Genomic DNA, 27,514 nt, shown 5'->3' with positions numbered 1-27,514 from the left:
CCATACCTGGATCGGACACTCGCCACTACCAACTCACTCGCACTACTGTAGACTCCCAGTGCTAACACCCACCATCATGATAGGATTAATTTATCACAACTGACTCAAGACGATTAATAGGACCCCAGATCAGATATACCTATGTGATAGCCCACAGGGATATCGCTAGAAGCAAACTACCTATGATCTAACACCCTTATTCATTAGCAGCGCACATACCAACTCCGATGTACTAGTGTCACACCCCAAGACTTCTACTGGGTCAGACCTCCAAGTACAAAAATAAAATATCACGTTGATGTCCAAAGTCCAGTGAGTGCTTTTTCTTTCATCTGTTTTATACCTTCTAAGAGGCCTATATATACATACATAAACACAAGGGGGTTACCAGTGCTGATTGCTATGTTTCAATGCAAGATTATACAGATTGGTACGAAATGATACAAAATGATAAAAAGAGAGACAAGAATTGGCCGTTTAGTAAGATCTGTGTAATACAGTATGGCAGATGTGTAGATGTGGGGACCAGTCGGCAATAATTTACTATAGCAAACCTCAATCAGATATGAGATAAGTGTCGCATGCAATTAGGTATGAGGCATTATTACAGCAAAGGGTTAGGACTTGGTCTATTGACCCCATATACAGTAGACTAGAGCTTTTGGCACTTGGTCTACCACAGACTACTCCAGCACTGTACCCACTACTGGACTTACACTTTGGAGTTTGTTCCTGGACCTAGCAAGACTCCACTCTATTACATTAACCCTTTGCTGTAATAATACCTAATACTGTATTTGAGGTCTCAGTTTGTAAGTGCGATTCCTTGTCAGCATAAGGACACCATGTATTAAACAATTTTATTCAATCTTAGTGTCTCTGCTTTTCTCTTTCCCAATATCACCAAACTCATTCAGGGAGTGACGGAAGTTTAACCTCTACCTTACCTCTTGAGGAAGAAGCAACATCTTTTACCTGATACCCCGGAAGGAGACGCTGAAGACCCCTGATTGCACGCAACGCTACACAATGACACATCTGCCATACTGTTTTACACAGAGTTCTTTAGAGACTAAACGGCTAACTTGTCTCTCTATTACTGTGTTTATCTGTACTAACTGGATTATCTTATATCTACGTTTTATCATTTTGTGTCATTTTCTTTTATTTTGTACCAATCGGTATCATTTTGCATAGAGACAATGAGGCCAATTTATCAAGATCCGGACGTTGCTTGAGGGCCCGTGTTTCTGGCGAGCACCAGTTATGACGCATCGGTCTAAAGACGGCTGCTCCATAACCCTGTCCACCTGCTCTGAGCAGGCGGACAGACATAGCCGGAATTCAACCAGATTGAGTACGATCGGGTTGATTGACACCCCCTGCTGGCAGCTGATTGTCCGCGAGTCTGCAGGGGGCGGCGTTGCACCAGCAGCTCACAAGAGCTGCTGGTGCAATGCTGAATACAGAGAGCGTATTGCTCTCCGCATTCAGCGAGGTCTGGCAGACCTGATCCGCACTGTCAGATCAGGTCCGCCAGACCTTTGATAAATAGGCCTCATAGTAATTAACGCTGGTATACCCCCTTTGTAAAATTTCTATTTATACTGGTTGGACCAGATGAAATCCTCCCAATTCATTACTGGCTGATTTTTACCCTCATTTGCTTAGCTTCCATCTGATATTCCTACTTTTGGTGTGCGCAACCACCTGCAGCTTGCCCACAAGGCATTCTACTCTAACACAGATATATATATATAAAGTTATCCCATAGCTGCACTCACTTTGACCACATCACTTTTACCAGGGTGCTTTCTCAATGACAAGGTAACAAGGACATCAGTAACGTAAGCAATGGAGGTTACGTTTTAAACTTAGTTACTAATCCGGTGAGTTCTCTTTTTTTTGTTGAACTATATATATAAGAAATCTCTATTTAAAAATAAAAAGGCCTTTTTTTTTCTAAGTGAAGACCGAGGGGCATATTTATGAAGCTCCGTATAGAGCTTGATGCCCCGTGTTTCTGGCGAGCCTTCAGGCTTGCCGGAAACAGAAGTTATGAAGCAGCGTTCTAAAGACCGCTGCTCTATAACCTGTCCGCCTGCTCTGAGGCGGCGGACAGACATCGCCAGAAATCAACCCGATTGTATACGATAGCGGCTGCGAATCTGCAGGGGGCGGCATTGCACCAGCAGTTCACAATAACTGCGGGTGAAATGATAAATGCTGAGATCATATGCTGTCGGCATTTATCGATGTGTGACGAACATGATCCGCAATATCGGATCATGTCCGCACGCACTATGATAATTAGGCCCCCATAGGCCTTTCAAGTATTTTATATTAAACACAGAAATACACATGTATATATAGAAACACACACACACACATACATACATATATATATATACACACACAAAGGAGACCTTCCCAGTCAAACACCTTGCCATATCCCTTTTAAAACATTTTTATCAATAGAAATGTTATGTTTTGTACTTTAGTTTAATGTGTTTTACAAGGGAAACTTTTTTCAACCCTTACACTTCAGGTCTTATGTTAATTCCTCTAGTGATGTTTAGCTCTGTCACAATATCCATAGAAAGTAATGGGTGCGCTAGAGCGATGTCAGCTGCGCTAAACCTTCTCTGGTAAATCTGATTTAGCATGGACTTGTTATATCAAGTTGCGCACTAATGTTACTGCGGTTCAGCAATACTGCTTATAGCGTCCTGCACTAGCAATAAAACGCCACTTGTAATCTAGACCATTTTGTTATATAACACTAATATGTTCTTCATAATAAGTTTCATTGTAGTAAATTGTTAGACGCTGGAGTACATTTTCTTTCCTCTGTTGTCAGTTAGGGATTAGTATACTATATGCTACCCTTTTATAATACAGGGTGCGCTTTCTCAGTAACAGTTATGCACTTGTTTATCAGTTTGGCTTTGTGTAATGCCGGTAATATTATAGTGTGGTTTCCAGTTAGACTCATATTACTATGATACATGTATTAAAAAAAACAAAAAAAAACATGGTCCCTTTTGGCTTGTTGCTGTTGGGAAGAAATATTTTCAATATGGAGTTTTTTTCTCTCTCAAAACCATGCTGTAAAGAAGTAACTGCAAAGTCACTTTTTGTCAGGTTAAAAAAATATTTATAGATAATAAATAGAATTTCAGATGAAAGGCTTGAAAGAAATTGCAGCAAACTGTCACTATGAGAACTAGTGTCTACTAAAAATGAAACTCTGCTACACCTGCTGCTAGACGCTTTCTAGGGAAATCACAAATGATGTTTCAGTTCTAAAACTTTGAATTAGTCATGATGCTGTGTAATTGTAAAATTAGGCAAATGGGACCTGGGGAGAATTTGCCTTCATTCAGATCTCATCTGGTTCTTTATTATTACAATGAAGCTGTTCACAGCAGAGTGCAGACTTGCTAGGGGCATTCGTTGTGCTCTTGTTTATTTGCATTCAGATCTATGCTGCTATTTATCACTGTTTAGCCAGACATTTTCTACTACACATACACATTTAATCAAAACTAGCATGTTTGGCAATTCTTGTATTTTTCCACAACAAATTATACTACATAGCGCTGCAGAAACTGTTGGTGCTCTACAAATAACTAATAATAAAAATACACAGCACCTAACGTCCCAGATTTTGCAGGATGGTCCTTTTCACTGCTTTCCTGATATTTTATAGATGCTGTTGGTTTGACAAACTGAAATCAGACTACACCCCACCCAGAAATGCCAGTTAAAGTTCCCAGACTGCCCAATCACAGCTCTTTCTGCTCTGGCTTCTGACCCCAGCCCAGTTTACCAGCTCCTCCCTGCCCCTGCCATATCTAAATCAAAAGTACTTAATTTTCACTGCTAAAATCTGTTTCATTCTCTTCGTATGCTTTTTTGAAGAAGAAACATTGCACTACTGGGAGCTAGCTGAACTTACAGGGGGAGACAATTACAAGAGGCATATATGTGCAGCCACCAATAAACAGCTAGCTCCCAGTAGTACATTGATGCTCCTGAGTCTACCTAGATATGTTTTTCAACAAAGGATACAAGAAAAACCAAGCAAATTGGACGATAGAGGTAAACTGGAAAGTTGATTAAAATAACATGCTTTAAATTGATTAGGAGAGTTTAACTTTGACTTCACTGTGCGTTTAAGCAAATGGATAGATGTTGCTTGAAAAACATTTAAAGGGACAGTAAACACAAGAATTTTTGTTGTTTAAAAAGGTATATAATCCCTTTATTACCCATTCCCCAATTTTGCATAACAACACAGTTATAATAATATACTTTTTACCTCTGTTAGTACATTGTATCTATGCCTCTGCAAACTGCCCCCTTATTTCAGTTCTTTTGACAGACTTGCAATTTTAGCCAATCAGAAGGAGCTTCACGTGCCTGAACTCAATGTTATCTATATGAAACACATGAACTAACGCCCTCTAGTGGTGAAAAAATGTCAAAATGCTTACAGATTAGAGGCAGTCTTCAAGGTCTAAGAAATTAGCACATGAACCTCCTAGGTTTAGCTTTCAACTAAGAATACCAAGAGAACAAAGCAAAATTGGTAATAAAAGTAAATTGGAAAGTTGTTTAAAATTAATTTAAATCATGAAAAACATTTTTTTTTACTTTACTGTCCCTTTAAGTGCTTGTATCTTTGTAAACCACAAGAAAGTTTGGATTTTGCTTTTAATCAGATTTGTTAGAAAAAGAATTGTGTGAAATTGCTTCTTTTTCATGCTTAGAATCATAGAACTCAGGTATAGATGACAAGTAGATACATTTTACTGTGTATTCTTGACTGTTTCTGCACCACTGCATATAACTGAGTTCACCAGCAGCAGATGGAAAATGTGTGTAGCCTGTTTTGAAGCAAATTAGCACTCAAGCACTTTTTTTTGTAATGCCAATTTCACACAATAATGGTGGTGCAGTGAAAAATGCAAGCGTGTGTTTTCATGCAGCTAATCAGGCAGCTGGTTAAGCATCTTGCTCATCACAAGAAATGTTTAAAACGTTGTCACCACTTGAATTTGAATTCTATTCATCATAATCAAACATATGCGTAATGCACCTGTGCAATACAAATATATATATTAAAGAGTCACTAAACCCAAAATCTTTCTTTCATGATTCAGATAGAGAATCCAAATTTAAACAACATCACAATTTACTTCTATCATTTATTTTGCTTCTTTATTTAGATATCCTCAGTTGAAGAAAAAGCAATGCACATGGGTGAGCCAATCACACAAGGCTTCTATGTGCAGCAACCAATCAGCAGCTACTGAGCATATCTAGATATGCTTTTCAGCAAAGAATATCAAGAGAATAAAACAAATTAGATAATAGAAGTAAATTAGAAAGATGTTTAAAATTGCATTCTCTTTCCAAATCATGAAAGAAAAAATGTGGGTTTCATGTCCCTTTAATGAAGTGCAATAATGCACGTTCATGTGAAAATAGCAATTCTGTTTGCAGAAGTACATTTGTTAAGCAAATCAATTGCATTGCCTAGTGCCTGGATGTAAATCCATTTATAGTGAGAAGCAGAGATTTTAGAGATGGATTAAAAAGAAACAGATTCATCTAGTTTGGTGATTTATCTGCCTTATTTCATTGGCTGAAATAATCTTATGAATTGCCTTATTATTTATTTATGCAACTGGAAGTGTTTATTTTTTTTATTCCCTTTGGAAACGACTCTATTTTTATTTATAACCATTCTGGATTTTTACCCAAGGTACCCAAGTGGTACTCTTTATTATTCAGCTAAAGAGTACAACTTTTTCTTTTTTCTCCTTAGTTGTAACTTGGCCCCTGAGAGCATACTGAAGTAGACTCAGAGACGTGCACATGTCATGAGAACTATGTCTTGGTAGCAGTGTTTGTAGCAATTTTATTCAAGTAGCCTCTAGAGGGTGCTTTAGAGTGCAGTAAGTTCAGTCACTCACTGGCAAACCTCTATGCTAAACTAAGGGCTAGATTTATGAAAGCCCTACAGCTGCAAGTTCTCTCAAGAACTTGCTCGCCGTAATTTATCAAGCAGCGGTCACCAGACCGCCGCTTCCCTAACCTCTTCACCACCTCTAAGGTGGCGAAATTCAATCTCCTTGGTCTAGTCAGACCAAGGAGATTGACAGCTCCTGCCCGCGCTTGATTGGCTGTGCGCGGGAAGGGGGTGGGATTGCACGCGAGCGCAAGATTGTGTTTATTTTTTTTATTCCCTTTGGAAACAACTCTATTTTTATTTATAACCATTCTGGATTTTTACCCAAGGTACCCAAGTGGTACTCTTTATTATTCAGCTAAAGAGTACAACTTTTTCTTTTTTCTCCTTAGTTGTAACTTGGCCCCTGAGAGCATACTGAAGTAGACTCAGAGACGTGCACATGTCATGAGAACTATGTCTTGGTAGCAGTGTTTGTAGCAATTTTATTCAAGTAGCCTCTAGAGGGTGCTTTAGAGTGCAGTAAGTTCAGTCACTCACTGGCAAACCTCTATGCTAAACTAAGGGCTAGATTTATGAAAGCCCTACAGCTGCAAGTTCTCTCAAGAACTTGCTCGCCGTAATTTATCAAGCAGCGGTCACCAGACCGCCGCTTCCCTAACCTCTTCACCACCTCTAAGGTGGCGAAATTCAATCTCCTCGGTCTAGTCAGACCAAGGAGATTGACAGCTCCTGCCCGCGCTTGATTGGCTGTGCGCGGGAAGGGGGTGGGATTGCACGCGAGCGCAAGATTGTGTTTATTTTTTTTATTCCCTTTGGAAACAACTCTATTTTTATTTATAACCATTCTGGATTTTTACCCAAGGTACCCAAGTGGTACTCTTTATTATTAAGCTAAAGAGTACAACTTTTTCTTTTTTCTCCTTAGTTGTAACTTGGCCCCTGAGAGCATACTGAAGTAGACTCAGAGACGTGCACATGTCATGAGAACTATGTCTTGGTAGCAGTGTTTGTAGCAATTTTATTCAAGTAGCCTCTAGAGGGTGCTTTAGAGTGCAGTAAGTTCAGTCACTCACTGGCAAACCTCTATGCTAAACTAAGGGCTAGATTTATGAAAGCCCTACAGCTGCAAGTTCTCTCAAGAACTTGCTCGCCGTAATTTATCAAGCAGCGGTCACCAGACCGCCGCTTCCCTAACCTCTTCACCACCTCTAAGGTGGCGAAATTCAATCTCCTCGGTCTAGTCAGACCAAGGAGATTGACAGCTCCTGCCCGCGCTTGACTGGCTGTGCGCGGGAAGGGGGTGGGATTGCACGCGAGCGCAAGATTGCACTCGTGTGCAATGGCGAATACCTGCAAGGTAATTTCGCCCCGCCACAGGCGAGCTGAGGCGTACAGGGGCACGTATATGCGCCCCTTTACGCCTCAGCTTTAATAAATCTAGTCCTAAGTTAGTGCTGTATACCTAGGGCTGGATTTAAGAAGCATTCAATGCTGTTGAATCCGCCCAAAGTTTCCGGCTTGCCAGAAACTAAAGTTAAGAAGCAGCGGACGTAAGACTCCTGCTCCTTAAATTCTCCGCCACCTTTTAGGTGACTGACTGCAATCATCCCGATCAGATACGATCGGATGATTGACACTCCCTGCTAGCGGCCGATTGTCTGCGAATGTGCAGGGGGCAGCATTGCACAAGCATTTCACCATTTTTTGCAGCAGTAGGATCTGGTAAATTTGTTGTATATAAACCCACAACAATTTTAACTCATATGTTTCCCACAACCAAAGACTAGGGACACATGGAGGGCTCATACACCCCAACTAGACAACCAATGATCATAAATCTGCAGTCAAATCAGTAAATAAAACAATTGGAGTAGTGGGAAGACATTGTGTCATGGAGCGCAACTAAAATGCTCTGCCTCCTACATATTGTTGCCCTTGGCACAAGCCTAGTTGGCCTATGCTAAACCACACCCTGTATTTAGTTTGACATTTCATTGGTTTACCTAATGGTCATATGAGGAACTCCCAAAATAATCTATAAGTGTTTTATATACATATATATATATATATATATATATATATATATATATATATATATATATATATATATATATATATATATATACTATCAAATTAATACACAATAAGCATCCCCTAAAATTGTTGAAAGTAAAGAATGGGCATTTACAGTCAGCGAGTTCTCAGAGGTTTGAATCTCACCCTCTGGTTAGCCCAGACTTTCTGAATAAAATGTTGTTAAAGGGCCATAATACCCAAATGTAAACACTTGAAAGTGATGCAGCATAGCTGTAAAAAGCTGACTAGAAAATATCTCCTGAACATCTCTATGTAAAAAAGAAAGATATTTTACCTCAAAAGTTCCTCAGTAGCCACCTCCCATTGTAAAGGATTTCTAAGCAGCATTTTAGTGTGTCTGTCCTAGGACAGCTTAGGGGATGAGACTCGTGAACTCTCATATTATTTAACCAATCAGTTAAAGGAAGCTTACTATGAAATCTCATGAGAGTTAAGTCAAATCTCATGAGATCACAGTAAGAGTTCATGACCTCAGCACTGCTGATGCTGATTGGCTGCTGTTCATTTCTTCATTTTTTTATTTCTTTTTACCTGCAGCTGGGCTGCACCTGAGTATAACTTTTTACACAAAACTTACTCTGCTGAGCTAAGGAGATTGTGAGGTAAAATATCTTCCTTTTTTACATAGAGATGCTCAGGTGATATTTTCCTGGCAGCTTTTTACAGTTATACTGCATCCGTTTCAAGTGATTTAGCATATGAGTATTATGTCCCTTTAAAGGGACATTATACACTCATTTTTTCTTTGCATAAATGTTTTGTAGATAATCTATTTATATAGCCCATAAAGTTTTTTTTTTAATTAATGTATAGTTTTGCTTATTTTTAAATAACATTGCTCTGATTTTCAGACTCCTAACCAAGCCCCAAAGTTTTATGTGAATACGCTCGACTACCTTCTCCAGCTTGCTCCTGTTTGTGTAAAGGGTCTTTTCATATGCAAAAGAAGGGGGAGGGGGGAGTGTCTTATTTGTCACTTGCAGTGGGCTTTCCAGCTACCTTTTCAACAGAGCCAAAGTGACAGCTTCTAAGTAAGTTTTTAAACAGTTTTATACTGGATTTTTATATCAGTATCTGTGCATATTATTCTTTATAGTAGTGTCTATTACATGCAGTTATATGAAAATGAGTGTATACTGTCCCTTTAAGGAAAATTGACATAAAAGATTTTATTCAGAAATTTTATGTGCTGTTAAAATGCTCTGAATTGCAGGTACCTCTAGGCAGCTGCCTTTTCTGTCCTGTCCTACCTATGCATTTAATGACACATTGTGAAGTATTTTACCCATAAAAGCTATATTTTGCGCTACAAAAAGCAGGACCATCATTGTCAATTAAAGGGATAAGAGCAATAATAAAATGCCCTGATGTATTATTTTATTGTTGCACTATTGCTTGCACATGTCACAAAGGGGTTAAACTCATGTCTGAAGCAGCAATTTACTATCCACGCTGAGCTGAATTACAACCACTTAGCCAATCAGGGGCAGGATATATGCATAGGATCCAATCAGAGGCTACATTCAGTTCCAGAGTGGAAAAGCTTTTTTTCTGCTCAGAGCTGAGTTTCAGGGGATACTAAAATCAAAATTAAACTCTTAAGGTGTAGTTAAAAAAACAACCCAGAAAACAAGCAAAACCCACCAAACTTTCTAATTTAAAGGGACAGTCTACACCAGAATTTTTATTGTTTTAAAAGATAGTTAATCCCTTTATTACCCCTTCCCCAGTTTTGCATAACCAATAGTTATAATAATATACTTTTAACCTCTGTGATTATCTTGTATCTAAGCCTCTGCAAACTGCCCCTTTTTTCAGTTCTTTTGACAGACTTGCAGTCTAGCCAATCAGTGCCTGCTCCCAGATTACTTCACATGCACGAGCACTGTGTTATCTATATGAAATATGTGAACTAACACCCTCTAGTGGTGAAAAACTGTTAAAATGCAATCTGAAAGAGGTGGGCTTCAAGGTCTTAGAAATTAGCATATGAACCTCCTAGGTTAAGCTTTCAACTAAGAATACCAAGAGAACAAAGCAACATTGGTGATAAAAGTAAATTGGAAAATTGTTTAAAATTACATGCCCTATCTGAATAATGAAAGTTTATTTTGGCCTAGTCTGTCCCTTTAATTATTTTATCAAAATTGCTTTATTCTTAGTATCCTTTGTTGAACAGTTAACCTAGAAAAGCTCATCGGATTTCAGGAGCGAGCATATGGCTTTAGCATTCTATGGTATCAGTGTTTGTAGCAAAGTTATACATTGTTGCAAATACTGCTTGCCATAATATAGTAAAGACACATATGCTCCTGATCTCCTATGAGCCTACCTAGGTTTACTCTTTAACAAAGAGTACCAAGAGAATGAAGTCATACAAATTGAATTTTGAATTTAGCATCTATTTAGCTATGTGTTTCACGCCTATGTATGAGTTAAGCACACAGGTCTTTGCAAACAATAATGCAATAATAACATGCTCTGGCACATTAGAGTATTTTTTGTGATCCTTTAATTCCATATAAATGAAATGCACATAACGGTTAACCTATTATTTTATGTTGTTGTAAGACACAGAGCACCGTTATCCACTATAAAAACTCATTTCAACATTATAACCTTACATTTTCCTTTGAGGCAGGATACAAAATCAAAGGTTAAAAAGTAACAAATCTCAGTAAATCAGAACAGACATCGGAAGCAGAATCGTACTGATAATGTTAAAAATGGTATTAACCCTCAATATTATAACTGCTGGAAACATCATGTTACTGATTATGAGTAATTTATGGGAATATTCTCAATGTTGATTCACTGTACAAACCAAATAATATCATAAATACATCTTGATTTATTTCATGCATTTTCTCATTTTATTTTCTTAACAATAAACTTCATTAATTTGAGAATCTCAAAGGCTGAAATTGTAGATTTTCCAAGATTTGTGCATCCTCACTTTGTCATTCAAATGAGCATTTAAATCAATAACAACAACTTTAAAAGGTATTTGAATTACTCTTACAAGGACAGAGGACATACCCTTTACGTTGGCCATTGCTTTTAATCTAAGGGGATGATTGGCGTGGGTCTTGCCGCCCCCCCGCAAAACTTCCCTATAGCCAAATGCCTCCTGGAGTAAGTCAAGCAGTATCATCGCACAGGTGATGGGGAGACCCGCACTATTGCTGGGATAAAAAACCCTTAATAACATGTGATGCACAGGATACCTTGTGTCGTTGAGTATTTAAAATTATATTATAATAAATTAATATTATTTTTTAATTTGCTAGAAGATTATAGCACTGAAAAAGTATTAAATAAAATTAAAGGGACATGAAACCCACATTTATTCTTTCATGATTCAGATAGATTATACAATTTTAAACAACTTTCCAATTTACTTCTATTATCAAATTAGCTTCATTGTCTTGGTACCCTTTGTTGAAAGAGCAGCAATGCACCACTGGGAAATAGCTGAAAGCCAATGACAAAAGGTATATATGTGCAGCCACCAATCAGAAGCTTCTGTGCCTACCTAGGCATACTTTTTAATAAAGGATTCAAAGAGAACAAAACAAATTACATAATAGGATTTTTTTTTTTTTTTTTTTTTAAATGTAAGCTCTGTCTGAATCATAAGAAAACAAATTGGGGTTTCATGTTCCTGTAACCTTTTAGAAAATTCATGTGATTATATTACCAACACAACTTTTTTTTTAACTGTGCAATGTTTATTGACTCTACAGTAATCAATATTAAGATCAGCTTGTGAATAAGAAACAAGATATTTTTAGACTTTTAATATAGAGCCTGTTACTTAGTTTTAAATTAGGTATTATTACATCAGAACTGCAGCAGTTGCACATTTATCTAGCGATCCTCGGTCTATTCCCCGGGACTCAGCAGATGAAGCATCTGATAGGCTGCTCTGTAATACAACCACATTCTGTGATAGGGTAAATTTACACATTAAAGCCAGAATGGGGTCTAACTTATTTAACTATGTATTTTGTCTTTAAATACAACTGTAGCAAACTTTCTAAGTGCTTCTTCAAATATGTTGACCATGATTCATACTTGTTTGGCATTAGTAATTCAGACAGTAAACTGTTACTGCTTAAGTTAACACTTACATTCACCTCCGGTTTAGGATTTTTATTAGCCATTCAGGTGTCCTACAGATGATATGTTTAGCTATACTAATAAGGATTTGACCGTTTCTTTTGGTGGCTTATTCTGTAGGTTTGCCACCTTTAGTGCAGATCAAACCCAAACTCTCTTGTGCCGCACACAGTGAGCACAGGAAATATGAGACACATCTATATAGCACACCTTATTCAATCTATTATCTATTAATTTATTTAATAAGAGTTAATTAATTTCGTTAGATTTAAATTATATTTAACTTAGGGGGGTGTTAATGTTAGGGTTAGACTTAGCTTTAGGGGTTAATACATTTATTAGAATAGCGGTGAGCTCCAGTCGGCAGATTAGGGGTTAATAATTGAAGTTAGGTGTCGGCAATGTTAGGGAGGGCAGATTAGGGGTTAATACTATTTATTATAGGGTTAGTGAGGCCGATTAGGGGTTAATAACTTTATTATAGTAGCGCTCAGGTCCGGTCAGCAGATTAGGGGTTAATAAGTGTAGGCAGGTGGAGGCGACGTTGTGGGGGGCAGATTAGGGGTTAATAAATATAATATAGGGGTTGGCGGTGTTAGGGGCAGCAGATTAGGGGTACATAGGGATAATGTAGGTGGCGGGGGTGTACGGAGCGGCAGATTAGGGGTTAAAAATAATATGCAGGGGTCAGCGATAGCGGGGGTGGCAGATTAGGGGTTAATAAGTGTAAGGTTAGGGGTGTTTAGACTCGGGTACATGTTAGAGTGTTAGGTGCAGACGTAGGAAGTGTTTCCCCATAGGAAACAATGGGGCTGCGTTAGGAGCTGAACGCTGCTTTTTTGCAGGTGTTAGGTTTTTTTCAGCTCAAACAGCCCCATTGTTTTCTATGGGGGAATCGTGCACAAGCACGTTTTTGAAGCTGTCCGCGTCCATAAGCACCGCTGGTATCGAGAGTTGCAGTGGCGTTAAATATGCTCTACGCTCCCTTTTTTGGAGCCTAACACAGCCCTTCTGTGAACTCTAAGTACCAGCGGTATTTAAAAGGTGCGGGGGGAAAAAGCACGCATAGCTAACGCACCCCCTTGGCCGCAGAACTCTAAATCTAGCCGTTAGTCTTTTTTGTGGATTTTCTCCCTCTTCTACCTCTCTTTCTCTTTTTCCTTTGGGTGTCAACCATATTGAATTTTGTGTTCTTGCAGTATTTTTTAGATGTCCTGTATGTTGTGAGGTTAGGCCTAAAAAATGACTGTTACTTTTTTGTAATGAATCACTATCTATCTGATCTGGAATATTTCTTAGTGATTCAAAATTATTTGATAAAGGAATTCTCCAATTGTTTGTGTTTGTTCTTTCTTTGAAACTAGGTGTTTTGGAATATGGTTTAACAAAATCCGAAGTGTTTTGTCTATTATAGTGAGTTCTAGAATATGAGTTGTACCTAGATCTATTGTGATCATAGTAATGCCTATTTGTTTGATCATTTTTTCTGTATGAATGATCATGATGTTGGTTATGTGATCTATAGTCGTAATCATTTCTATAGTTATGATATCTCCTATTGTAATTGGAGTTGTGTGATTCTCTATTAGTTTGTCTCCTGTTGTAGTCATTATCAAGTATGGAATAGTTGTTATAAATATCTAAGTCATTTGAATCATTTATGATTCTTGTAGGTTTATATTTAGTGTTAGTTTGTACAGTTATATAATCCTTATTATATAAGGACTTGGTATCTTTCCCTATTTTATGTTTACTGAAAATAGAAACGTTAGTATTAGTCTGTGATTTTTCTACAATATCTACTGTTGATGATGAACATGGAATAATTTCATTATCATTCTCTGATGCTATTGTAAATTTATTGATATTGTCTGTCTTTTTTGCATTTTTATAGTCATCCATTTCCCTTTTTAATTTATTATGTTTTCCTTCTAATAATATTTGTTTAAATTCAGTAATATTTTTATCATAATTTGTTGTTTATTTTTGTATTCTTTGTCATTATTAAATGGTTTTAATTTTTTCCTTAAACATATCAATTTCATTTTTTATTTTTGTAAGAGAGGAGTCTCTGGATTTAATCAACACTTTTAATAGATCTAGGGAAGCAGTTTCTAAAATATTGTACCATTCAGTTGATAATTCATCATTAAGTTCAAAGGTACAATCTTTTTTGAGTCTAAGTCCTCTGGGGACCATCTTAGAGACAATATATTTTTGTGTATATGATAGCTCTACAGAGTGTTTTATTTATTTTAATATTGTGTATTCTAGATCTTTACAAGTACTATGTAGATCAATATCATCATGTGATGGTGTATGTTGTTGTTCAAAATCAGTAATTTGAATTTCTGAAAGAATATTATCTCTGAATGAGAACAGTTCCATTTGACTTTTGATTATAGAAAATGTTTAGATAAGTGTATATATATATATATGGTGTGTAATGATTTATATATAGATATACTATCAAAGTGTAGAAAAACAACTCTGAAACACCCAGAGATTAAGAGTAATACAAAAAATATAGGAAGGTGGTGTGAGTGCTAACTACTTGGTGTAGGCATAAATCCCTGTGTAGTCTATATAATCTCAAAATAAAGAAAAAAAAAAAAAAAAAGGTAAATTGTAAGAATTGGGATAAGCACTCTGGAAGGAGCTAACCAAATAAAATTACTAGTGTGAATAAGAATAATTGCTGTGAATTAAGAACAAGTGACGAAAAAAACAAATAAAATGAAATTGTAACATTTAATATGTATCAGCAATATGCAAACAATTTGTAAAATGGATATGTAACTTATAATTGATTTTAATATAACGATGCCGGCATCATATCTAAAAATTAATTAAAAATTAATCATACTAGTGTGAGAGAAACAATGATACTATAAACTAGTATATAAAATTTACTAGCAGATGAAAATCACTAGTAGATCAGTGTGCAATTGCTTATAACCTAGTGCATAGACAGAATTCAGTGAAAAAAAACAAATATAAACTATATTTGTATTACTTGTGTCCAGATGCGAAATAAGAATCGCTGTGCACAGACTATTGTTAGGTAGTCCTGGAACCGGGAAAAAAGGACCAAGTTACAGACCCGGTGATATGTCCGTTAGAAGTAGCTGTGGGAGAGAGTCGTTGTTGGTGACGTCACGTCACCTGACCTGTTAGGATGGTCCAATGATTGCCAACAGAACTATATTATGTATCCGTTTGAATAGCTGTCAGCAAAGAAACTTTGTATCACTCTACTGATTCAACTTAATTATAAAGAATGTTCGTGTGTCAAGCTGTTTCTGACAACGGATCCTTTTGTTAGTCTGTTTCCTCAGATTTTTAAGGTGATAAATGGAACGGCTGACATAGGCAAAATAAAGTCTGTAGATGCAGGAGCCTTCAGATTTTTTCGTTTAGTTTGTTCAGGTGGGTTAGCAACAAACAATAAACTTGATAGTTAAAACTCAAAACAAAGTACAAGCACACAAGAATTATTCATATGTCTAACTCAAAGTGATGTTAGGAGATTGAGATGAACCTGTTATATGTGCCAATATGAACCATTAGGGAGTGTTATCCGTCTATAATAACATTTAGAAAATGCACACAGGAATTATTCATATGTCTAACTCTAATTATTTTGTAGAGATAGAGATGAACCTGTATACGTGCAAAAGTAACAGTGAGTGGTGCCCAACAATAGTAAGCAAGTTCTACGCATTTCGGCAGAGTAAACTGCCTTTATCAAGATGCTTACTATGTGTAAACAGTGACATTATATAGAGAGACGAGTAATGTATAATCAGCATCAGCTGTAACAGAATTAGATGGGTGTTTTAATTGGGTCTGAATAAGCATCAAACCCTGACACAAAGTTTAAAACCTGGATGGGTGGCAACCCTATTCTGGTGGTTTATTTCTTACAGGAACCGCTTTCTGTTTGGCCAGTTGGGCTTACTTATACAGTCAATTTATTGAGCAGAGTTTAGTCTTGAGACAGGCCTGTATCCCTAGGCCGAAATGTGTTGACTTTTTTTAGGCTACCTGCTCAAGTGATTTAGATTTTTTTACACAGATCTGGTATTCAGGCTCTTCGGCAAGCTATATTTTAACATTGGGCTATTTTCTGTTATAGCAGTTAGCATTATTGTTTATTCTATTTTTTAGGTACCAGAGAACTTCCAGGAATTATCGTATTCATCACCACATGGGATCCTATTGGATTATTTAACCCTCAGCACATTGAAATATCTAAACACCATCACCGTTGTTTTGGGGACTATTTATATTGGATTATACCCCAGCACATATTTTTATTACCATTATTACTTCTCATTATTTTTTGGACTATGGAGACAAGATTATCTCATTTGACCAAATCTCAATATGCGCATATATTTGTTGATTGTATTACATTTTGTATATGTGAATAAACTTTTTTTTTTATTTTAAAGATTAAATATCTTTTTCACATTTAAGCCTTTAAAGGGCACTGTCTTTTTTCTTTGTTTAAAGAAACATCCCCACCCCTGTCCGCCCTGTGCTTTGGTCACCAATCACTGAACATGCCTTTCGCATGATTGGTTCAGAAGTATGATTTTGTACAAACTTAGCTGTTGGATTTAACCCAATTACATTAACATATCGGAGCATATTTATCAAGCTCCGTATGAGGCTTGATGCCCCTTGTTTCAACAGACCGCTGCTCCATAACCTGTCCGCCTGCTCTGAGGCGACGGACAGAAATCAAAAGAAATCAACCCGATCGAATATGAGCAGGTTGATTGACAGCAATTTTGGGCCAAAGTAATGTATTGGATGAATGTTACTCTTTAATTGGACTTCTTTATTCAGCCACTGGATATTTTTTTTCTAGCTAAATTTCAAGGAGTGGTGTGGAACTTAAAACTGATTAACATAATTATATTTCTTGGCAGAAATTTGATTTTAAGAACTTGGAAGGCGAAATCGGCACCCACCTTGAAAGAACTTATGAATGTGTTGGTTTCTCAATCTTTGTTTGAACAATATAATTTACAAAATATAACTGATGACCGAATAGCATTGTTCTTTAAGCATTGGAAAGTGTTTATTCTATCTTTTTCACTTCCTGTACAAAGTATCATAGTTAAACCACTTATGAAATCGGCATATGTTCAAACACAAGTGCTTGCTGGTTTTCTACCCAACTCCTGGCTTTCTACTAATAATGAGGGCAAGGGTTCGGAGAGATGAGGGAGAGGGAAGGTTTTATGTAAATTTGTTATTTTTGTTTAGTTACCCCCCCCCCGTTTTTTTTTTGTTCTGTTTTTTTTGTTTTGTTCTGTTTGTTTACGTGGTACTAGATATATAACAAAATGCAATAATAAGGAATTTTGTTTTTTTTTCTTCTGTCCTAGAGGTCCTGTGTGTCTCTCTAGTTGATGTTATTGATTTCTGTAAATAGCCTGTATTGCAGTATGATAAATAAAGATATATATATATAAAAAAAAGAATTCATTCTTTGATAAATAGGTCCCTAAAGTTGCCAGCGTTCTGCAGACAGAAGAATGTGCATATGTTATTGTTTTTAATGACAACTGTCTGCATGGACATACAATAAAGAGAATCTTGGCTGATGTAGGGTAATGCGTGAGTACATACAAGAAAATATTTTTATTAATCCCAAAAGCTACATGTTCTTATCAGCTAATGGAAAGGAATAAAACAGTAATATAAATAAGGGAATAAAATGAATTGTGAGAACTGATCCAGCTATTTCCAAAAATAGAAAGTGCATAAAATGGGAGTACGTTTGACTTGTTTCCTGTGTTTGCTTGGTACTTAGAATTCACTTCAGTTACAAAGAAAAATGTTTATATAACATGAAGTCCCTGTATTTAGATGAACTATTTGTGTCTACAGCTTTTTCAAAAAGTAATAGTGATCCCTCTGTTTAAAGATATTCAGAATAAAAGAACATTTTGGGACTTTGCTCATTTTATGAAAAATATAAATAACACCAGAACAAAGGGGTCATGATCTGATGTAGAAGTTAGCGGAATCGCGTCTGCACAGAAAGGGTGGTTGATTTATAGAATAAACTTCCATTTGGACAAACACTGTAAAAGATTCCAATAATGCTTGAAATAAACAAGGCGTATCCTACCAACTGATTATGCTACACTTTGTAGGAAATAGAATTTGACTTGAAAGGTATATGGTTCTTATCTGCTGTCAAAATCAGTGTTTTTATTTTTCTGTTTCTAAGATATCTAGGTATTAATGAAAATTTGAATTTCACAAAATATGTGTTAATAGCCTTTTTCAAAGTGTGAAGATCTTTATCCATGTGCTGGATTTGATGGTTCAGGATGCATTCCAATCATACACCTAATCAGCGCTAATCGAAATTAAATGTAAACACATGATAAAACTCGTGAATATGGGAACCAGCTATTTATAATCTCATGTTATGGTAGAAATAACATGTGTATGTTGTCATATCCCAACACTTCCCCAGACAAATTAAAGGGACAGTCAAGTCCAAAATAAACTTTCATGATTCAGGTAGGGAATGTAATTTTAATAAAACTTTCTCATTTACTTTTATCACCAAATTTGCTTTGTTCTTTTGGTATTCTTAGTTGAAAGCTAAAGCTAGGTAGGCTAATTTGCTAATTTCTTAGACCTTGAATACCGCTTCTTATCTGAATGCATTTGACAGTTTTTCACAGCTAGAGGGCATTAGTTCATGTGTGTCATATAGATAACATTGAGCACGTGGAGTTACCTAGGAGCCAGTTACTTAGGAGTCTGTCAAATGAACTGAAATAAGGGGGCAGTTTGCAGAGTCATAGATACAAGGTAATCACAGAGGTAAAAAGTGTATTAATATAACTGTGTTGGTTATGCAAAACTGCGTAATCTATGCTATAATCGCGTTTGAAACGCGTCCGTCACTGTCGGCAGTTGCGCACAAAGGAATGTTGACAGCGCGAGGCAGCCAACAGAATGTCATTTTCGAAATCCACCGGGATGCAGCGAAGGCAAACGGAGCATTACAAAAAAAAAAACCTAACCGCCCGCAATAAGTATAAAAAAACCCCCAAAACCTTACTGCCCGCAATAAGTATTAAAAAAAAAAAACTTAACCACCCGCAATAAGTATTAAAAAAACCCCCCAAAGAACTGCCCGCAATAAGTATTTAAAAAAAGAAAACCTAACCGCCCGCAATAAGTATTAAAAAAAAAAAAAAAAAACTTAACCGCCCGCAATAAGTATTAAAAAAAAACCTAACCGCCCGCAATAAGTATTAAAATAAAAAACCTAACTGCCTGCACAAAGTTTTAAGGAAAAAAAAAACCTAATAAAATGATTAACCCCTAAATACGCAAAACCCAACATCGCAAACTACCTAATACATCTATTAAGCCCTAATCCGCAACCCCCCACAACGCAATAAACCTAATTTTGCTATTAACTCCTAAACCGCCAACCCCCCACAACTCAAAAAAATAATTTAATGACTTAGCCCCCTAACCTAACACCCCCTAAATTAACCCTTTAATTTACATTAGAATTAAAATAAAAAATCCTAACAGTACTTAAAAAATAAAGAAAACTAAGTTTTAAGGGACAGTCAAGTCCAAAAATAGGGCATGTAATTTTAAACAACTTTCCAATTTACTTTTATCACAAATTTTGCTTTGTTCTCTTGGTATTCTTAGTTGAAAGCTAAACCTAGGAGGTTCATATGCTAATCTCTTAGACCTTGAAGGCCGCATCTAATCTAAATGCATTTTGATAGTTTTTCACAACTAAAGGGCATTAGTTAATGTGTTTTATATAGATAACATTGAGCTCATGCACGTGAATTTACCATGGAGACAGCTCTGATTGGCTAAAATGCAAGTCTGTCAAAAGAAATGAAATAAGGGGCAGTCTGCTGAGGCTTAGATACAAGGTTATTACAGAGTTAAAAAAAACAAACAAACACTAAAGCCCCAAATAGGTATTTACGGTTTCAGAAGAAGAAGGTCTTTGTAGCGGGTCTCGGTACCCCAGACTGGGTATACCCGCTAAAGTCAGCTTCCTCCCACCAAACACCAACCCATGAACCTCCACTGGATACCTGCCGCTATTAGAATAACAGCCTCTGCAAGATGTTATAGCTACCCCCAAGAACATTAGCCAAGACTGAATGCTTGAGGGTCAAAATAGGAACTGCTTTATTGCACAGAAAACACAGCTTTTATACATTTTCAACAAAGGGGGGTAGTTACCACATAATCAATAGAAACAAATATTATACAATGAGACAAACAGACAATGATTAGCTAAACAAGATTCTAATCACATCCTGACTTACAAAAGGACAATAGATGACTCATACAATAACAGAAAGACACTTCACACCTAGACTAGATATACAGACACATAACAGCAGGAGGTCTCAGCATTAGAGCAGGAGGTTGCAATAAGCTCAAACATTCTGAGTCGGGGGGGGGGGGGGAGGGTGGTTGGAGCAGGCAATACTGAATTGGGCTGTCACCTTATACTCCAACAAAACACAGGAATTCCAACTCTGTATCAGTTCCCTCCAGTTCTCAGAGTCTCTGGGAATTCATGGAAACTGTGTAAACCTGAATCCAGGGTAAAAGTACTCCAAATGTACCCTGGGCACCCACCTCCCTAATAATAGAATCCCCTCAAGTTCCTGGGTCCATAGTTGGTGGGGAGGAGGCTGGCCTGCAGTCCTCTCCAAGTACAAAAGTAACGGAAGCTTCCATTACATTTCTTCCCCCCCCTGGGGTACACTAACCAGGTACCAGACCATCCACTAGTTTGGACCTGTGTTAGTTGGATGGCCCAGCCCAAAATGTTCTTCCATTTTTGTTTTTGGGGAGTGAGAATGCTGATCTCCTCTTACTGGAACACGCTAAGCTGCTGGGGAGAGAGGTCGTCTACCTCCTCTCCCTGGGCCCTGCTTTGTTACTGAGGAGAAAGGCTAGCTACCTCTTCTCCCTGGAGCTGGTTATGCTGCTGGGGAGAGAGGTCGGCTACCTCCTCTCCCTGGAACTGGCTCTGCTGCTGTGGAGAGAGGTTGGCTACCTGCTCTCCCTGGAAACCGCTCTGTTGCTGGGGAGATAGTTCAGCTACCTCCTCTTCCTGGAACTGACTCTGCAGTTGGTGAGAAAGTTTGGCTACATCCTCTCCCTGGAAATGGCTCTGCCACTGTGGAGAGAGGAAGGCTACCTCTTCTCCCTGGAACTGGTTCTGCCACTGGGGAAAGAGGTCGGCTGGAAAGAGGTTCTCCCTGGAACTGGCTCTGCTGCTGTGGAGAGAGGTTGGCTACCTCCTCTCCCTGGAACTGACTCTCCTGCTGTGGGGAGAGGTTGGCTACATCCTCTCCCTGGAAACCGCTCTGCTGCTGGGGAGAGAGGTCAGCTACCTCCTCTGCCTGGAACTGACTCTGCTGCTGTGGAGAAAGGTTGGCTACTTCCTCTCCCTGGCTTCCTGGAGCTGCTGCAGGTGCTGGGCAGAGGTCAGGGGTGCTCTGCCCTTTGGCCATCTCTTCTGCTGGAAGCTCACCGGTCTTTCCCTCCTCAGAGGAAAATTCTATTAAATCATCAATCTCTGGAGCCTGTGGCTGTGTAGAGAAATCGACTACATCCTCTCTCTGGGACTCCAGAGATATCACAGGTGCTGGACATTGGTGCTCTGCCCTGTTGCCAGCGCTTCTATTGGTGTGGAAAGCTCAGGGCCAGGCTGCTGATCCTGGTCTAGCAGCTCATGATAGCTCATTACCGGTTGCCACTCCTCTGAGGAAAAGTCCAATAAATCCTATATTGCTGCACAATAGCCTTCTGCAGGCTATGAGGCATGTTGCTGAACGAGATCTAACAGCCTTTTATTTGCCTTTTCTAGCTCCCACTCGTGCGCAGCTAGGTAATCAAGATTGTCCCTCAGCCCGGTTACTTTGTAAGGTTCAGACTCAGCTCTCTGTGTTCCAGTATGTCCTCCTAACGCCACTCTGCTGTACTCCTGCAGTGGGGGTCCTGTGTGAGACTTTCAAATAGCAATCCTGGGCTGCCGTAGTCATAGCCCTCTGTAGGACCATCCGCCTCCATCTCCGGACACACCTGGGCCGCATACCACCGCAGTGCCCGGTGTCAGGGTTTTTTCCCTGCTGTGTTTGCCATGTGCTGCTGGCAGCCATTTTACTCACCTCTCTTGCTGACTTTGGTGCATACTGTGTGATGTTGCTCATTTCCTGCACTTCCTTTTATGGCCAGACTGGTGTACATCATCCGTGTGAGACAGGATGCAGTCTCAGAATTGTGATGTCATCACTTATTATTTAAAGGGCCTCTGTTCAGTATGCTTTGTCCTTGCATTGTCTCAGACCTGTTTGTGAGAGCTCCTGTGTATTACCTGGCTGTCTGACATCCCTTCTGGTTCCTGACTCTGCTGTTCTCCTTGTTCCTGATTCCGACTCATCTGACTACTCGCTTTGGCTCCTGACTCGGCTTGTCTGACCATTCACTTTGGCTCCTGACTCGGCTCGTCTGACTACCAGCTCTGGTTTTGATTCCAGGCTTGTTATTTGTTTTGTGGACTTCTTATTATTTTTTGCTATTAATAAAGGTGTGATTATTTTTGCACCTCTTGTCTAAGTCTGATTCCTGGCACCCTGACACCCAGTACCCTCCATCCACCTCCATCTCTGTCTGGACCAACCCATCCAATTCGGCCATCCATTCCTCCCGGGGCTGCTTTCCCAGGAATGGCATTCATAGATCCATCTAAAGCCAGTATTGCTGCTCTGGAGTAGGAAGGAACTTCCACTGGTAGTCCTGTTCAAACTGGAGAGCCTCGTTCCAGAGTTTCCATCAAACCATATCCTTCCAGGCCAGTTTGCCCTCTGCCAAGACAGGGCCACCAAACTGGGCCAGCGCTGCCTGCAATCTTCACTGGAATTCAGCCTCCATTTACATCGAGGTCCCACTGGTAGTTTGGAACTGCTCTGTAAGGAGGAAGCAGATCCCACCGCTGCCAGCCAATTGTAGCGGGTCTCTGTACCCCAGACTGGGTATACCCGCTAAAGTCAGCTTCCTCCCACCAAACACCAACCCATGAACCTCCACTGGATACCTGCCGCTATTAGAATAACAGCCGCTGCAAGATGTTATAGCTACCCCCAAGAACATTAGCCAAGACTGAATGCTTGAGGGTCAAAATAGGAGCTGCTTTATTGCACAGAAAACACAGCTTTTATACATTTTCAACAAAGGGGGGTAGTTACCACATAATCAATAGAAACAAATATTATACAATGAGACAAACAGACAATGATTAGCTAAACAAGATTCTAATCACATCCTGACTTACAAAAGGACAATAGATGACTCATACAATAACAGAAAGACACTTCACACCTAGACTAGATATACAGACACATAACAGCAGGAGGTCTCAGCATTAGAGCAGGAGGTTGCAATAAGCTCAAACATTCTGAGTCGGGGGGGGAGGGTGGTTGGAGCAGGCAATACTGAATTGGGCTGTCACCTTATACTCCAACAAAACACAGGAATTCCAACTCTGTATCAGTTCCCTCCAGTCCTCAGAGTCTCTGGGAATTCATGGAAACTGTGTAAACCTGAATCCAGGGTAAAAGTACTCCAAATGTACCCTGGGCACCCGCTAAAGTCAGCTTCCTCCCACCAAACACCAACCCATGAACCTCCACTGGATACCTGCCGCTATTAGAATAATGGCAGCTACAAGTTGTTATAGCTACCCCCAAGAACATTAGCCGAGACTGAATGCTTGAACGTCGAAATAGGAACTGCTTTATTGCACAGAAAACACAGCTTTTATACATTTCCAACAAAGGGGGGTAGTTACCACATAATCAATAGAAACAAATATTATACAATGTGACAAACATCAGACAATGGTTATCTAAACAGAATTCTAATCACATCCTGACTTACAAAAGGACAATGGATGGCTCACACAATAACAGAAAGACACTTCACACCTAGACTAGATATACAGACATATAACAGCAGGAGGTCTCAGCATTAGAGCAAGAGGTTGCAATAAGCTCAAACATTCTGAGTCTAGGGGGGATTGAAGCAGGCAATACTGAATTGGGCTGTCATTTTATACTCCAACAAAACACAGTAATCACAACTCTGAATCAGTTCCCTCCAGTCCTCAGAGTCTCTAGGAATTCATGGAAACTGTGTAAACCTGAATCCAGGGTAAAAGTACTCCAAATGTACCCTGGGCACCCACCTCCCAAATCATAGAATCCCTTCAAGTTCCTGGGTCCATAGTCGGTGGGGAGGAGGTTGGCCTGCAGTCCTCTCCAAGTACAAAAGTAACGGAAGCTTCCGTTACAGTCTTCTTCCAAACGAGTCCATCATCTTCATCCACAGCGAATGCGGAGCGGAGGTCCGGAGCGGTCTTCCCAGATGTGGCGGTCTTTCCAGATGTGCGTGGAGCGAAGGCGGCACAGAGCAGAGGTCTGGAGCGGTCCTCCCAGATGGGGCGATCCTCAGCGGTGGTCCTCGGCAGTGGCGGTCCTCGGCGAAGGCGTGGATGTTCCTCTTCATGCGATCATCTGCAGCACACTGAACATTGAATTCAAGGTACCCCATATTTATTGGCTTACCTTGCATTCCTATTGGCTGAAATTTTCAAAATCAGCCAATAGAATGAGAGCTACTGAAATTTTATTGGCTGATTTGAACTGCCAATAGGATTTCAGTAGCTCTAATTCTATTGGCTGTTTTAAAAAAATCAGCCAATAGGAATGCAAGGTACCCCAAATTGATTGTGGTACCTTGCATTCAATATTCAGTATATGATGGACATTGGATGAAGACGAGCCTCCATGCCGCCTAGGACCACCGCCGCCGCAAGGACCGCCGCTGCTGCCGAGGACCACCGACGCTGCCACAGATCACCACCGCTGAGGAACGCTCCGGACCTCTGCTCTGTACCACCTTCGCTGTGGATGAAGATGATGGACCCACCTGGAAAAAGACCTTCTCCGCCGGACTTCTGAAACCGTGAGTACCTATTTGGGATTTAGTGTTAGGGTTTTTTTTAAAAAAAAAAAAAATTATTTTGTTTTTTTAGATTAGGGTTTATTGGGCAATTTGCAAAAGAGCTGAATGCCCTTTTAAGGGCAGTGAAAAAGAGCTAAATGCCCTTTTAAGGGCAGTGAAAAAGAGCTGAATGCCCTTTTAAGGGCAATGCCCATACAAATGCCCCTTTAGGGGCAATGGGTAGTTTAGGTTTATTAGTGTTAGTTTTTTTTTTATTTTGGGGGTTTGGTGGGTGGGGGGTTTTACTGTTAGGGGGGACTTTGTTTATTTTTAATGTAAAAGAGCTGATTTCTTTAGATAGTTTATTCTTAGATTAGGGGGTGTTTTTATTTGGGGGGAGCTTTTTTATTTTCATAGGGATTAGGTTTAATTTTTTTATTTTGGATACTGTTGTTTATTTTTTTCTGTAATTTTACTTTTTTATTTTTTGTAGCTTGGGGGGTTACATTTTTCACACATAGACTGCCCTCTGGGCAGGCTTATCATCTAGTAGGTAATCTTTTTAAACAATAAAAATTCTGCTGTAGACTGTCCCTTTAGTACATATTAAAACATAATTATATTTCAGTGATTTAGCAAAAAGATGCAATTTTACAAGACTTTTTCATTTACTTTATTAAAAAGCATATCCAGGTAGGTTCAGGAGCAGCAATGCATTGCTAGGAGCTAGCTGGTGATTAGTGATTAATAGACATGTGCCACACTGAATAATTTGTTTTGGACTAATCATTCCGAAGAAATATTCTGAAAAATTAGTTTTTCAGAATATTTATTTGCTGCACAATTCGGTATTTGTTTAGTTTAAAACAAAATGAATACTGAATATTCTGTAACAATGTAAATATATATATGTATATGCTTATATATAAATACATTTATGTGTTTATATGAGTAATATGTGAGGCTTAATATAGGAATGTAACAGGGGCTGCAGGGTCATGGGGTCTGATCTGAGGTGTGATATAGGATTTTGACAGGAACTGCAGGATAAAGGGGTTTGATATGAGGTCTGATATGGGAATGTAGCATGGGCTGCAAGATCAAGGGGTGTGATCTGAGGTCTGATATAGGAATGTGATAGGGGCTGCAGGGTCATGGGATCTGATCTGAGGTTTGATATGGGAATATAACAGGGGCTGCAGGGTCATGGGATCTGTTCTGGGGTTTGATATGGGAATGTAACAGGAGCAGCAAGATCAAGGGGTGTGATCTGAGGTCTGATATAGGAATGTGACAGGGACTGCAGGGTCCTGGGATCTGATCTGAGGTTTGATATGGGAATGTAACAGGGGCTGTAGGGTCATGGGGACTGATTCAAGGTCTAATATTGGAATGTGACAGTGATTGCAGGGTCATGGGATCTGATTTGATGTCTTATATGGGAATGTGACAGTGGCTTCAGGGTCATGGGGTCTGATCTGAGGTTTGATATGGGAATATGACAGGGGATGCAGGATCATGAGGTCTGATGTTAGGTTTGACATGGGAATGTGACAGGGGCTGCAGGATTATTGGGTCTGATCTGAGGCCTGAAATGGGAATGTGACAAAGGCTGCAGGATCATGACGTCTGATCTAAAGTCTTACACAGGAATGTATGTGACAAGGCCTGTAGGGTAATGGGATCTTATTAGAGGTCTTACATGGGAATATGTCTCACAGGGGCTGCAGGTCCAGGGGTTTAATCTGAGGTCTCATGTGGTCAAGTGGCTTAGTGAGTTTACAGGTTAATGGGATCTTATTTGTGGTGTAATGAGGTAATCTGGCTGAGAGGGGCTTCAGTGCAGCAGTATCATAAAACTGTGAGGACTGTAACAGTGGTCTAACGTGATAAGTAACCTATTTAGAATCCCCTGATCATCTGCTGCTTGTACATTTTATTTTCAGAAGAAAGCTGGCAGTTGTAATCACCATTCCTCATCTGAGATACCTTCATTGCATCTGTGTTTGTGACTCAAGGCTACAGGTGTGTAACAAAGAACACAGCACACAAAGGTAATAGTTACATGAAACGCTTTGCACATAATGTATCATGAATATACAGTTAATTAAAAACATCATACAAATGCTTATGAAGTATAATGTGTGAAACATAATTTGCACTGAAAGTCTAAGCCATTTTGATACCCAACATCTCTAAGCAAAGTGAATAAATGAATACATTAAAAGAAAACAAAGTGGATTCATAAGCAAAATAATGTCCGCA

The sequence above is a fragment of the Bombina bombina genome, chromosome 9 (genome assembly GCF_027579735.1).
Source record: "Bombina bombina isolate aBomBom1 chromosome 9, aBomBom1.pri, whole genome shotgun sequence".
Classification (NCBI taxonomy): Eukaryota; Metazoa; Chordata; class Amphibia; order Anura; family Bombinatoridae; genus Bombina; species Bombina bombina.
This window is presented reverse-complemented; position numbering follows the sequence as displayed.